This window comes from Zingiber officinale, chromosome 8A, assembly GCF_018446385.1.
Source record: "Zingiber officinale cultivar Zhangliang chromosome 8A, Zo_v1.1, whole genome shotgun sequence".
Taxonomy (NCBI): Eukaryota; Viridiplantae; Streptophyta; class Magnoliopsida; order Zingiberales; family Zingiberaceae; genus Zingiber; species Zingiber officinale.
This window is the reverse complement of record NC_056000.1, coordinates 65,499,792-65,512,208: the sequence shown is the minus strand read 5'-3', so window position 1 is coordinate 65,512,208 and position 12,417 is coordinate 65,499,792.

Sequence of the window (12,417 nt, the reverse complement as noted above, 5' to 3'; positions counted from 1 at the left end):
AGAAAGGCGGCTGCCAGACAAGTTCGATCTTGCAACAATTAATATTGCTGCCCTCTTCGGCAGCAACGAGCTTCGTTGTCGAGGTTGTTCCCTTGTTGCCGGCAAGCAGCAATTTTAGCTCCACCCTTTCTCTCGAGTCAATGGCATTCTCGCTTTCTTCCCATCCGGAAGGTGCAAACTATAAAGCCACTGCCTGAACGCTCCCTCTTTGAGCCGAGCGAGAGCGGCTCGACATTTTCCCTTTTTGCTAGCGACCCCTTTCCTTTATCCTACTTGTTTACTTGCGACGATCATCTGGCATCTCAATCATCTCCTTCATGCAAGCAGACTTATCCCAGCAGGCAGCATCCCACCGGACTTCAGCCAGGTGCTACTGTCTCTGTCCCTACTGTCGGACTTCGATCCACAGTCGTCGACCACAAGAAAGAAGCTCCTCCTTGTGACACCGTCCAATAGCTGTCGCTGGAGCTTATTGCTGCCGCCTGGTTTTCTGCCACTACTGGCCAAAGGAGCATTTCTTTCTCCATCTGCAGAAGCAACATCATCTATAGGATATTTTACTTAAGATGTCAAGTCATCAGAGAAGCCAAAAGTAAAATGTTGGGGTTGCAATGTTGCAAATATAGTCCCACATTGAAAATACATGGGAAAGATCATGAGTTTATAAGAGAAAATATATCTCTATTGAAATGAGGCCTTTTAGGGAGAGCCCAAGAGCAAAGCTATGAGGGCTTAAGTCCAAAGCGAGCAATATCATATCATTGTGGAGATATCTAAATTTTTTTCGATCCAATAATTGGTATCATAGCCCGGACTACCAGAAGGTTTAACCGCCGACTGTGCACAAGAGTTATGATCTGATTGAACCATGTGGGTATAATATTAACCTCGAACAAAGAAAGTGGGGGCTCCTATGTTCGGATCAAGAGGACCAGACACTAGGCAGGAAGTCCTAGTTGCGGCTAGGCAAGGAAGTCCTAGTAGATCAGGTGGACCGAGGGGCAAGAAGACTTAGTGGGTCGAGGATCGGACGTGGGAAGCCTGTGATCCTTTGTTTGAGGGGGGAATTGTTGGAGTTGCAAGGTTGCAAACATAGTCCCACATAAGAGAAAATATATCTCCATTAGAATGAGGCCTTTTGGGAAGAGCCCAAGAGTAAAGCCATGAGAGTTTAAGCCCAAAGTGGACAATATCATACTTTTGTGGAGATATCTGAATTCTTTTCGATCCAACACAAAATTCAGATCGATGTGAAATTTCTCACATCATTGGTCATAATAAAAATCAATATCCTAAAAAATTTGATTGGTCATATATTCGGGGACAATGTCAAATGTGTCTCAGAAATGGACATTTTGGTATTCAGTGTCCTAGACGATTTGACTCAAATTTCATTAGTGGTCTTGCTACTTCAAGACAACCAACTGCTTCACATGTCTATCCTAAAGTCCTCTCGTCTATGCATACTCGTGGTAAAATCCTAAAATTTTCATCTACTGATTGGTATATTGATACTGGAGCAACTCATCATGTCACATCATATTATAATATCTTTACAGATCTAATATTGTATTATGGCTCAGATACAATTCAAATAGCTAGTGATGGTTCATATTTACAAATTGCTAATCTTGGAAATACATATATTCATTTATCTAATCATACTTTTCATGTGCAATATTTTTCATGCTCCATCTATTACTAAAAATTTACTCTCTACACGTTATTTTTATCTTGATAATAATGTCATTTTTTAGTTCCATCATAATCATTATCTTATAAAAGATAAAGGAATGAATACTATTATGTTTGATGGGAGAATAAAAAATGTCCTTTACTATCTTCAAAGTTCTTCAATCAAAGCTTTTGTTGGTGAACACACAAATAAACTAGTTTGGTATACTTGACTTGGTCATCCTTCTCTTTGCATTGTTCAGTTAATTATCAATAGGTATAGTTTACCTACTTCCTCTTCATCTCATTCATGTAAGACTTGCATGGAATCTAAAAGTCATAAGCTATCTTTTTCTTCATCCGATCATGCCTCTAATTTTTCGCTTGAAATAATTCATTCAGAAGTTTGGAGTCTTGCACTTATTTTGTCTAACCAAGATTTCCAATATTATGTTATCTTCATTGATAATTTTAGTAAATATACTTGGCTCTATCCTATGAGAAGGAAATCTGATTTATTAGATATATTCTATAATTTTCAAAGTCAATTTAAATGATATTTTAATTGTAAAATACTCTCTTTTCATTCTGATTGGGGAGGCGAATATCAAGCTCTCCATTATCATCTTGTCTCTTGCGGAATTATTTATCTAGTTTCTTGTTTTCTCACTCCAGAACAAAATGGCTCTGCTGAGAGAAAACATAGACATATAGTTGAAATTGTCTTAACTCTTCTTCATCATACATCAGTTTCGCATAAATTTTGGGATGAAGCTGTCAGCACTACCGTATATCTCATAAATTGACTTCCTACTCCATTGCTCAATTATAAGTGTCATTTTGAACAAGTTTATAATCAAACTCCTGATTACACTTTCCTTTGAATTTTTAGTTGTGCATGTTATCTGTGGTTTGACCCCTACTCTAAACACAAACTTGACTCTCGTTCACTACAATGTGTTTTCCTTAGTTATAGCAATTTACACCATGATTATCGTTGCTTGCATATACCAATAGGACAAATTTATATTTCACGATATGCTACTTTTGATGAGTCTCTTTCATTTTTCAATAGCTTCTTCAATCTCTTCCCCAGATACAAGTGACACCTTCTTGATGCCACCTAATATTGTCAAAAGTAATGACATCTTAGGTCCTGCTCCGAAACTCTCTAATAACTCCTATATACTATCATAATCACCTCAAGTTGTTGATCCAATCTCTGAAGCTTCACTAGTCGAAGATAATACAAGTCCATTAACAAAATCACCATGTTAGTCTACTTCATCGCCATCAACAAGTGATTCAAATGATAATCCTTCTTGTCGCATGCTTCTCTTAAGTGACATATATGCACGATGTCCATCGATGACAACTCGATATCCTCTTCCACGAGCTCTAGTGGTCTTTTCAAATCTATTGAACCAACTTGCTTTACACAAGCAAACAAGGATCCAAATTGGCGTAGTGCAATGGCCACAGAATTTGATGCACTTCTTCGCAATTGAAACATGAAGCCTAGTTTTGCGCACTTCCTCTATGAATGTTATGGGCTCTAAATGGGTATTCTATCTTCAGCATTGAACTGATGGTTTTCTTGAATGACACAAAGCTCAACTTGTAGCCAAAAGATTTAGTCAATAACCAGGTATTGACTTCAATGACACTTTTAGCCTAGTCATCAAAATTACATCTATCAGACTATTATTATCGATAACTGTTAGTTATAATTGGATTATACGACAATTAGACATTTCAAATGTGTTTCTGTAACGACCCGCCTTCTACTAGCTGAGCTGTAAGGCCGATCGCTACAGTTATGCTGTGCTAACTGTGCGGAAAACTGATCTAATTTAAATTTTAGTCGCTAACTGATAACCATTCTTGATTCTACATGTACTGGTGCATGTAATCTAAGGGATACAAGGTGTATCCCACATCCCCTATGGGCTAGAAGCTGATCTGCTAAGTCTCTTGGTCAAAACTGAACTTCTCAATCGATCCAGACGGAGCTGGGTCGATTGCTCTCTGTTGGATCGATCCATAGATCGATCCCGACCACTACTGTGCTCGGGTGGTAATCTGGATCGATCGGCTGATCGATCCAGGCTCACTGATCGATCCAGTGATCGATCCCGCGTGCTTCTGTGCACGGGACTTTATTTGGATCGATCGGCTGATCGATCCAACCTAGTCAATCGATCCCATGATCGATCAAAAACCTTTCTGTTCGCTAGGGATAGCTTGGATCGATCGACCGATTAATCCAGAGGCCTTCTGTTCGTGACAGAATGTGACTGGATCGATCGGCTGATCGATCCAGAAGCCTTCTGTTCGCGGAATCAGCCCTCAATCGATCCATGGATCGATCGAGGACCCCAGATCGATCCATGGATCGATCGGAGTTTCTGATTTCGCACTGAAACTCTGATTTCTACACTAGTTCGTGCCAAAATCTCACACAACAATTATACAATGCATGGAAAACATTCTAATATCTAATAACTAGCATTCTAACATGACATAGTGCAAGGTTCATTAATTCATAGCATTTAAACCACTAGAAATGCCGAAAAGCGTCTTAAGAAAGAAACTAAGTTCTTAATTTGCTAAACTCCCTAAGGATCTTCATTCCAGGTTCCTGCCACACACACCATCACTGCATTGACCTTCAGCTCCCTCTGCTAATCCATTTTCCCTTTACCTTTATCTGCAGTATAAGGAAAAAGTATCTGTAAGCTTAAAGCTTAGTAAGAAACCATCTACCTCACTAAAACATGCATACGATACAAATATGTTTTTAAATCATGCTGTTTAAAAGGTTATGCTAAGTATACTGAATAAACTAAACATGGCATGGCATATAAGCATACAATCATGGCATATCTAAAGTTGATCATGATATCAATCACGTGGTATCAATAAAGAACTAAGCTGATACTAAAACTGAGCTAAGCTAATACTGAGCTACTGCTAGGACTGTACTGATTTCACGAACTAATTTGTGAAAGGTTGAAAACAATATACATATAGTAAGTAAAAATACTAAACATGCTGCTGATGGGCCCTGACAACTGTACTTGCTGTGCGCGCATCCCTAACTAGACCCGGGATTGCAAGTTCCGAATCTAGTAGGGTTTACTAGGTTAGCTAAACCTAGGGACGACTATGGGAGCCCAACCCAATGGATATATAATCCAGTACAGTGCCACTGAAAAGTAAAATACTGAAATAGATAATACTATTTTGCTGAATCTAGGTTATCTGAACCTAGAACTAGGTTGTCTGAACCTAGAGGCGACTGTGGGAGCCCACCCATTTGGACATCTAGTCTCATAAAAGCTGAAATAAAACTGATCATACTAATTAACATGTTCTATGGCATTTAACTAAATGCCCACTGTATCATAAGGTTGTGCTAGGCATTTTGTCGAGCATTTGGCGCTCTCTAACTCTCATCTCGATCAGGGAGACCACCTCTAGGCACCCAGCAGCGTCTAAACCCCTATCTACAGAGGATACACGTGCTCGGCACATCTAGAGATGCTCACTAATCCCTAAATCTGTGAGAAGAGTTAAAATACACACTATATGCTGACAAAATTCAATAAAACTAATCTAATGCATAAAAGAAAACACGCGAGAGCTACTTATACTGCAGGTGAGGGGTTTCTTACCTCGTATGCTAGATTTTTTACAAATCTAATCGCTAGAAATTTCGGTGGAGACGACTTCTCGACGACTCGCTCGCGTCCACGTGCTCTACTCGCGGAGGGGAACGTCCTTGTGCCCGAGATGTCACCGGAAGGCACTCCTATGGCTCTAGGGATGAAACCCTAGGCTTGCTTGGGTGTTGGCGCCGAGAGAAAGAGCGGAAGAAGGAGTTGGCGTCGGTGAGGGTTTGGAGAGGGAGAAGTTGTCGAACCAATTAAAAGAAATAACCCAAACCAACTTAAGTTTTTAATTTATATTAAGTGGGTAACTAGGCCCAACTCCAATATAAATATAAATGTGTTCCTTCTCTTTCAGCACGGCCCTGCTGGGTTCACCGGTTACTAAGGCTAACTAAAGGTTTAGCGGACCCGAGAGGTCCCGGGTTCAATTCCCGCTTAAGCCTTTTTTATTCTTCTAATTATTTTTGCTACTTCCGCTACTCGGAAAATTCCGGAAAAATATCTAATAATTCCAAAAAAATCATAGAATATTCCTAAAATAGTTTTGAGAATTTTCGGGCGTTACAATCCCCCATACCTTATAAAAAGTTCATCCTCGAACGTAGAATAATTCTGGGTACTTCTATCTCATGCTGGCTTCTGTCTCCCAAGTTGCCTCTTCTGCTGTGTGAATGTGCCAAATAACTTTGACTAATGGTACTTCCTTGTTCCGCAATTTCTTAACTGCTCGGTCTATTATCTGAATAGGCCGACTATCATAGCTGAGGTCTTCGCGGATCTGTACCGACTGGGGCTCAATCACCTGGGTGGCATCTGGGGTATGCTTCTTCAGCATAGAGACATGAAATACGTTGTGGACAGCTGACATTTCCTGGGGTAGCTCTAGCTCATATGCTACCTTGCCCACTCTTCTGCTGATAAGGTAAGGTCCCACATATCTGGGACTTAGCTTGCCCTTCTTCCCAAAACGCATTACTCCCTTCATGGGAGTTACTCTGAGGAACACTGAATCCCAACTGAAAACTCTAAGGGTCTGGTGTATCGACAACTCTTGGCGGCTCAGTCTTTATCCTCTGGCGAATCTGCTGTATAGCTGTTGTGTCTGCCACTAGATCTGTCTCAAGCTCTAGTTCTTTCTGCTCACCATTCTCATACCACAGATCGAGATCTACACCTCCGCCCATAGAGAGCCTCGTGGTGTCATGCCGATAGTGGCATGATAGTTGTTGTATGCAAATTCTTCTAAGCTCGATATTTGCACCAACTTCCTTGAAGTCTAGGGCACACGCATATCTTCGAGTACCTGATTTACTCGCTCCGTCGACCATCCGTCTGAGGATGGAATGCTGTGCTGAACTTTAACTTAGTACCCAACGCTGACTGTACACACTCCCGGAAGTGTGATGTGAATGATGGTTCGGGGGACTCCATGTAGTCTGACGATCTCCTGGAGATACAACTGAGCTAGCTTCTCCATGGAGTAGGATATCTTGATAGCTAAAAAGTGGGCTGATTTAGTCAACCTGTCGACTATTACCCAGATGGCATCAAAACCATTCGTGGTTCTGGGCAGTCCCACTATGAAATCCATAGAGATATCCTCCCACTTCCATTCTAGAATCTGTATAGGCTGCAGAACTCCTCCTGGTCGCTGATATTCTGCCTTGACTCTCTGACAGGTAAGGCAGATGCTAACATATCTGGCGATGTCTCGCTTCATCCCGGGCCACCAAAAATAGTTCTTCAGGTCTTAATACATTTTGGTGGAACCTGGATGCATCGCATAGGGAGTCTTGTGAGCCTCATCTAAAATCTGTCTCCGTAGCTCCTCCTGATCTGGAACACAGAGTCTGTCACCAAAATACAACACCCCGCTATCGGATACTCTGAATTCTCTACTTCCTGATTCTGCTAATCCTTGCTTGATTTTCTGAATTTCAGGGTCCTGCTCCTGAGCTGACTGAATATCACCAAGCAAGGTAGACTCTAAGGTCATAGTAGAGAGCTATCCAACGATGAGTTCAAGACCGAAATCTACGATCTCCTTCTGTAGGGGCGGTGACATGGCTGTAAGAGATAATAAGGTAGCACTGGATTTTCTGCTAAGTGCGTCGGCTACCTTATTGGCTTTCCCTGGATGGTAGAGGATGTCTATATCGTAGTCTTTGACCAACTCAAGCCATCTGCGCTGTCGCATGTTCAGATCCTTCTGAGTGAAGAAGTACTTCAGACTCTGATGATCTGTATACACTCTGCACTGAGCTCCATATAGGTAATGTCTCCAAATTTTTAGAGCGAACACTACTGCTGCAAGCTCAAGGTCATAAGTAGGGTAATTCTTCCCATAATCCTTGATTTGTCTGGAGGCATAGGCGATCACCTTGCCGTTTTGCATCAGTACTGCTCCCAGTCCCAACTTAGAGGCATCACTATAGATGTCAAAGCTGCTGGTGTTATCTGGTAGAGTCAAAATGGGAGCACTGGTCAATCTCCTTTTAGCTCGCTGTTCTCACAGTCCTCCGTCCACTAAAATTTCTGTTCTTTCGGTAAGAGCTGCTGGGGAGGCTATCCTGGAGAAGTCCTCTACAAACTTCCTGTAATATCCTGCTAATCCCAGAAAGCTCCTGATTTCGCTGGCGTTCTTAGGTCTCTTCCAGTTACTTACTGCTTCTATCTTGCTGGGATCTACCATAATACCATCCTTCGAGATGATATGACCCAGGAAGGACACCTGATCTAGCCAAAATTCACATTTCGTGAACTTGGCGTATAGCTGGTTTTGCTGAAGGGTCTGCAACACTAGTTTCAGGTGCTCTGAGTGTTCTTCCTGAGTTCCTGAGTAGATAAGGATGTCATCGATAAACACAATAACAAACTTATCCAAATACTCCCTGAATACTCTGTTCATGAGATCCATGAATGTAGCTGGAGCATTGGTCATGCCAAAGGGCATGACTACGAACTCGTAGTGTCCGTATCTGGTTCTGAATGCTGTCTTGGGTATATCCCCTTCTTTAACCTTTACCTGATGATAACCTCATCTGAGATCTATCTTATAGAACACTGCTGCTCCCTTCAGCTGGTCGAACAGATCATCGATTCTGGGAAGGGGATACCTGTTCTTGATCGTGACTTGGTTTAGTGATCTGTAGTCTATGCACAGTCGCATGCTTCCATCCTTCTTCTTCACGAACAATACAGGCGCTCCCCACGGTGAGTGACTCGGGCGTATGAAACCCTTGTCAAGCAGCTCCTGTAGTTGCTCCTGAAGTTCCTTCACTTCTGCTGGAGCCATGCGATAAGGCTCTTTGGAGATAGGATTCGTACCAGGAATGAGCTCTATCTCAAAGTCAATCTCCCTGTCTGGTGCTAAGCCTGGTAACTCTTCAGGGAAGACCGTAGGGTAGTCACATACGAATCGAACCTCTGCTAGCTGTTGGTTCTTGTCCTGGCTGGCGTTGACTACGTGTGCTAGGAATCCTGTACATCCTGAATCCAGTAGCTTCTGTGCTTTCATAGCTGAGAGAAACTTCTTGGCCTTTCTCTTTGGTTCTCCGCTGTATTCAAACTGCACTGCCGCTTCAGGTTGGAAGATGACTTTCTGTTTACGGCACTCTATGGTAGCACCGTATCTTATCAGAAAGTCCATTCCAAAGATCACGTCATAGTCGGTCATCTCCAGCACTATCAGATCACAAAAGAGCTCTTTGTCTGCTATAATGACCGGCACTGCTCTGAGCCAGTGCGTGGATGCCATGATCTCTCCTGAAGGTAGTGTCGTCATAAACTGACCACTGAGTACCTCTGAGGGTATTTCTAACTTTTCGGAGAACATCCTGGCTATATATGAATGGGTTGCCCCAATATCAAATAGAACAGTAGCACTATACTGAAAAATGCTAATCTGACCTGTGACAACTGTTGAGGCATTGGCTACGTCCTCTCTGGTGAGTGAGTAGATCCTCGCATTCGCCATAGCTGGAGGGGCTTCTAATCTGCCCTGGCTGATAAGTGGACCTTCTAGAGCGGCCTGCATCTGATATAATTGAGCTGGCTGGCCTGCATACTGAATCTGCTGTGGCTGAGGAAGACCGGTCTTGTTCGTGCACTGCTTTGCCATGTGCCCTTCTTGTCCACATTCAAAGCATCCTCGTGTGCCCTTGCGACAAACCCCTGGGTGGAATTTCCCACAAGTAGCACACTTTGGATAACTGGGTCGCTTGCTAGATGGTCCTCCTTTTGGTTCACTCCCTGACTTGCGCTTGCCGTTGGAGTTCCCTTTCCAGTTAGAGCTGTGGCCTTGCTGTTTTTGAGTGTGAGGGTTTCCTTGGCCTTTGGACTTTGAGGAGACTTGCTTCTGCTGCTTTATGCTGTTCTGGTAATGCTCTGTGGTCAAGGCACTGCTCACTAACTCATCTGTGGTTTGTGGCCTATGTATGCCACCAGCCACGTTCACTGTTATCTCTGGCCTCAGCATCTTGAGCATTAACCGGATTCGTTCCTTCTTTGTGCTGACTAGCTCTGGGCATAGACGAGCCAACCTGTTGAATTTCTTCACGGCTTCCTCAATTGAAAGGTTGCCCTGACGAAACTCAGTGAACTCGTCGTAGTGGCGGTTCGTAACCCGTATGTGAAAGAACTCCTCGAAGAATTCTTTCTCGAAGTCAGCCCATGACATCTGGTTCACTGGGCGCTTCGTTCTGATTCTTTCCCACCACATGCGTGCGTCTCCTGTCAGGCAGAAGGAGGCACACTTCACCTTCTCGTGTTCTGGCCAGTCCAGAAGCTCCATCGTGCTCTCCAGTGTTTTGAACCAGGCTTGTGCATCCCATGGTTCACTAGTGCCTGAGAAGTTCTCTGGCTTGACTCGCTGCCACTGGATCAGATAGGCTTCCTTTCTTGGCTCAGCTGCTGGGACTGTTGGTGCTGGTACTGGTGCTGGCGCTGGTGCTGTAGGCTGGGCTGGTGGAACCTCTAAGACTTCTGGAGTCGTCAGGTTTGGTTCCGGGGTGACTGTGGGGGTACTCTGCTGATTAGCCTTTAAGGTGGCTATTTCCTGTTGCTGTTCAACTAGCTGCTGCTGTAACTGAGCCACTAATGCTGTAAGGTCAGGAGGAGGCACTGAACTGCCTGCCTCTTGCTGGGGCTCAGTAGCTAGTGCCCTTCTAGCTGGGCGTCCTCGTGCCATTTCTAAAGACATAGAGGATAGAACATGAATAACTATTACAATCATAATTATATAACTATCGTTATCATGTTATATACTATCACATACTATCAGGCAGCAGTTTATTTATAAACATGAACTATAGCAAGGAACAGAAAGCATAAATAAAGTAGAGGTATTCTTACTTGGAAGCTGCAGGTTCAATGCGGATGTGTGTGTAGGAAGTATGGAACATGGCTCTGATACCACTCTGTAACGACCCGCCTTCTACTAGCTGAGCAGTAAGGCCGATCGCTACAATTATGCTGAGCTGTAAGGCCGATCGCTACAATTATGTTGTGCTAACTGTGCGGAAAACTGATCTAATTTAAATTTAAGTCGCTAACTGATAACCATTCTTGATTCTACATGTACTGGTGCATGTAATCTAAGGGATACAAGGTGTATCCCACATCCCCTATGGGCTAGAAGCTGATCTGCTAAGTCTCTTGGTCAAAACTGAACTTCTCAATCGATCCAGACGGAGCTGGGTCGATTGCTCTCTGTTGGATCGATCCATAGATCGATCCCGACCACTACTGTGCTCGGGTGGTAATCTGGATCGATCGGCTGATCGATCCAGGCTCACTGATCGATCCAGTGATCGATCCCGCGTGCTTCTGTGCACGGGACTTTATTTGGATCGATCGGCTGATCGATCCAACCTAGTCAATCGATCCCATGATCGATCAAAAACCTTTCTGTTCGCTAGGGATAGCTTGGATCGATCGACCGATTAATCCAGAGGCCTTCTGTTCGTGACAGAATGTGACTGGATCGATCGGCTGATCGATCCAGAAGCCTTCTGTTCACGGAATCAGCCCTCAATCGATCCATGGATCGATCGAGGACCCCAGATCGATCCATGGATCGATCGAGGACCCCAGATCGATCCATGGATCGATCGGAGTTTCTGATTTCGCACTGAAACTCTGATTTCTACACTAGTTCGTGCCAAAATCTCACACAACAATTATACAATACATGGAAAACATTCTAATATCTAATAACTAGCATTCTAACATGACATAGTGCAAGGTTCATTAATTCATAGCATTTAAACCACTAGAAATGCCGAAAAGCGTCTTAAGAAAGAAACTAAGTTCTTAATTTGCTAAACTCCCTAAGGATCTTCATTCCAGGTTCCTGCCACACACACCATCACTGCATTGACCTTCAGCTCCCTCTGCTAATCCATTTTCCCTTTACCTTTATCTGCAGTATAAGGAAAAAGTATTTGTAAGCTTAAAGCTTAGTAAGAAACCATCTACCTCACTCAAACATGCATACGATGCAAATATGTTTTTAAATCATGCTGTTTAAAAGGTTATGCTAAGTATACTGAATAAACTAAACATGGCATGGCATATAAGCATACAATCATGGCATATCTAAAGTTGATCATGATATCAATCACGTGGTATCAATAAAGAACTAAGCTGATACTAAAACTGAGCTAAGCTAATACTGAGCTACTGCTAGGACTGTACTGATTTCATGAACTAATTTGTGAAAGGTTGAAAACCATATACATATAGTAAGTAAAAATACTAAACATGCTGCTGATGGGCCCTGGCAACTGTACTTGCTGTGCGCGCATCCCTAACTAGACCCGGGATTGCAAGTTCCGAATCTAGTAGGGTTTACTAGGTTAGCTAAACCTAGGGACGACTATGGGAGCCCAACCCAATGGATATCTAATCCAGTACAGTGCCACTGAAAAGTAAAATACTGAAATAGCTAATACTATTTTGCTGAATCTAGGTTATCTGAACCTAGAACTAGGTTGTCTGAACCTAGAGGTGACTGTGGGAGCCCACCCATTTGGACATCTAGTCTCATAAAAGCTGAAATAAAACTGAT